Raw genomic sequence first — 3,601 nt, 5'->3', positions numbered from 1 at the left:
ATGAGGATACTGAGGTTCAGAGAGGTCACAGAACTAGAAAGTGGCACATCCTAAGCCAGAAGCCCTTTCTTCTAATTCCAAGGAGCACCAAGCCACAGATTCTCTTGGTGGAATGACAGTATAAGCATAAAATGTCAACGTAGTAGGTAAGGGTTGGGGAAGAGGCAAAAAAGAAGCACTTGAGAGACGGAGGAGCAATAATTTGGAACAAAAATAGACAAAGTTCTGATGTAAACAGATTTTGGTGAGCTTGGAAGAAGTCATGCAGCAGATCTACAGGGAATCAAGTACTGTCATAAAATAAAAGGGGGGCAGCAGGCCCTTCAGTAGTGGAAGAACCCAGGTTAGATATCAGAAAGAACTTCCCTAATGACATGTTAAAAAAAGACAAGAATATTTCCTTTTTGTGGTGGATGAATCCTTACTGAAATGAAATGAATGTTTGCTGGTGGCTGTACAGTGTGTCGAGGATTCGACTGAGAAATTCATTCATTCATCACATAGGTATTGAGCCCTCACTGCATGTAGGCTCTGGGTTAGACCCTGATGACACAGAAAATCAACATGATTCCAACCCTCTGATAGCTCACAGAGGGATAAGAATAAATAGGTCATCTAACCCAACCAATGGGTGGGAGGTAGGAGTGGGAAGTGGTTACTCAGGAAAGGGTCCCCCTCTAAAAAAAGCTTTATACCCCAGAAGCTAGCACACAGATAGGGCTGGGTGAAGGTACCCCACCAGAGAAAAGAATGGCAGCTGAACATTCTCCCTTCTAAAACTCATGCCCTCCAAGAAGTCTTACTGGAGGGGACCAGGGAGACATTTAATATTCCAGGATCTGTTGCCATTTCACATGCCAGGGCCACTGCTCTTTGCCTTGCTTCCCACCACATTCCCTTCCGGCTTATCTCAGCATCTTTATCCCCACCTCCCCACCCCCCCACCCCACCCACTGACTTGCCAAGCTGCCACACAGGGCAGTGGCCAGCCCGCACACTGAGAGGACAGTGCTTAGAATCCTAGGCTGCCTCCACGACTGCCAGGGTTTCACTTCCTCCCCCTTCCACCTGCCACATTCCCCTCCCCTGCCTCCCTACTCCACCTGCCCCTCATCTCTGCTGTCCTGCAGGCGGGTACCCACCAAGCCCACACACACTTCCCCAAGCCTTGCTTAACCCTCCTCTTTCTCCTGACTTCAGCATATAAACCAGGCAGAGCTGGCTGGCTGCAGAAGGGTGGAGGAGTCTGCCTGGGGTGGAGGGCAGAAATAAGGCTTTAGGATAGCGTGTGTGTGTGTGTGTGTGTGTGTGTGTGTGTGTGTGTGTGTGTGTGTGTCTCCCCAGCAATGCTCCCTGAGTCTCTCACCCTGTAACATGCAGCAGCACGCCACTCCCAAATCTAAGTGCACAGGTTGGGACTGGGTAGAGGCAACGCAGCAGCATCAGAAAGACAAATAAAAGCTGTCCCCATTTCCAGATCAGGGGATTTTCTGCACATTTATTAAGTGCCTACTATATACTTGCCAGACGGTAAGGACAAAGAAAAGAACCAAAAAAAAAAAAAAAGGCTTTGACTCTAATCAACTCTCTATAGGAGACTTGATTGTGTGGGGATGGGGTAGAGAGGTGGGGAAGATTGAAGATGAGAGCCTAGCTGTAGGGACGGGGGTCACTGTGGCCCCGGGCTCCCATGGAGCCTGATGTTGAAGGAAAGTCCCTTCAGTCATCTTCTCCAGTCCCCTGCTCCAAAGCCTTTAAAGGCAGGGATGTCCCTTCTTGACAAATTTCCAGGAAAGGAGATTCCTTAGCCTCCCTTATAGCAAAAAGTCCTTGCCCTCTTATTCTTTCTAATGTCTATTCTCAGTTCACATCCTTGCAGTTTAAACTCACTTCTCTCACCCAGAACTCAGTGAAAGCAGAGACCCTGGGTCTCCCAGAACCTATATGGTTAACTCGGACTTGCAGCTCTCCGGGGTCTCTGAATAAAGTATAAAAGGGCCCCAAGGTGGCCTGATCCAAGGTGCCCCAGAGACAACAGTGACTGGCAAAGAGGGGCCCAATGGATGAGGGGCTGCTGGGAGGGAGGAGAGCTAGTGGTGGGGGAGGGCATTTCACTTGGGGAAGTTGTCCAAAACAGTCAGTGTCAGGGCGGCCAGGCCAGCCAGGCCGGCCCTCCACCCTCCCAGTTTAGCAGCTTATCTCACTTCCCCTCCTCCTTCAGGAGGCCACTGGGCCATATAAGGAGGTGGGAGAGTTTCTATTGTCTATTCAAACACAGCCCTTTCTCTCCGGGACCCTTCTCCCAGATAGAGGGCAGGCAGAGACTTAGATCCACACACCCGCACACAAATGCACAGCCTTCCACACTCACACCACAGGGAGATGTGTTCACTGGTGCAGATTCAGATACGCGAACACTAGCCCTGTCAGTTTTGTCTTCCCAACACAGAGACACACACCATTCTTCCCTCCTCTTCACCCTAAGGTGGCCTAAGGGAGAGCCACAGGGGTGAATTGAGTTGCCCGAACTTCAGGCTGATAATGGTACCTATTCATCCCAGAGCAGCCCCACCCCTGGTATCGCAGCAGCAGAAAATGAGAACAGACGACTGACCAGGAGTTCTTCCCGGTGCAGTACAAAAAGCCAGCGGTGTGGGCCCCCCAGCCATCTCCCAGCCCAGGGGCAGAAACCTTAGACCTGGGGAGGAGGGCTCTGTCCTGCACCCTGCCCTTTGGAAGGTCCCGCTGTGGTGGCCCTCCGCCACGGGGGGCCAACGCGACGAGCCTGCACCGACCGCATACCGCGCCCCTTCCAGACCACGCTGAGTACCCGGAACTCCGCAACTGCTTGCCCAGCACTGACCCTGCTTCCAAGGCCTGTGGGCCTCTTACTCTGGGGCACCATAGCTGGTCTCTGCACCCTTAGGCCAGAGGAGTGACAGGGGCAGTTATAGGGGTGGCGGTGGAGGGTGGGGGTGGGATGGGCAGAGCATGGCCATGTGAATTGGGCATTTACATGCATGTGCTAGAGGCCCTTGGTGTAAGCAGAGCCAGGGGAGGTGGCCCCCCAGGGGACTGGGGCCCTGGGCTGCCATGTTCTAAGAAGCTTGAGGATTCTAAATTCCATTTTGACCTTTTAGGTCATTGTGGAACTATACTTATCAAGGTACATTTTAGTTAAGAGTCTGGTGGCTGGATTTATACCTTAAATATTTAGACCTATAGTGTGTGCACCTCTGTTTGTAATCTGACCCCTGCTGGTGTTGGGGGTGGGCTTGCTCAGGGTGACCCTCTCACTTTCAGGGTTTGGGGGAGAGGGGCCTCCAGGCTCCCAAAGTCTCTGGCTGGTGTGGACCCAAGCTTGGCCTGAACAGAGCAGGATGGTGCAAGGCCCCAGAGTTGGAGTGGGGCAGGGCAGGGGGGCTGCCCATTTGTTGCTGCCCTTTGTCCAGGGGAGGAGCCTTGAGGCCAGAGGCTGCTCAGGGTGTGCTCAGCAGGCCAGGGAAGGACTCTTAATTATAGTCGTAGGTCCAGTCACACTTTACAGCAGGGAGTGTGGGCGTGATGGAATGTCAGAGAGAAAACAGGGAGACAGGAAAAC

Source organism: Tamandua tetradactyla, chromosome 6 (genome assembly GCF_023851605.1).
Source record: "Tamandua tetradactyla isolate mTamTet1 chromosome 6, mTamTet1.pri, whole genome shotgun sequence".
Classification (NCBI taxonomy): domain Eukaryota; kingdom Metazoa; phylum Chordata; class Mammalia; order Pilosa; family Myrmecophagidae; genus Tamandua; species Tamandua tetradactyla.
The sequence above is the reverse complement of the archived record's forward strand: the minus strand, read 5'-3'. Positions refer to the sequence as shown.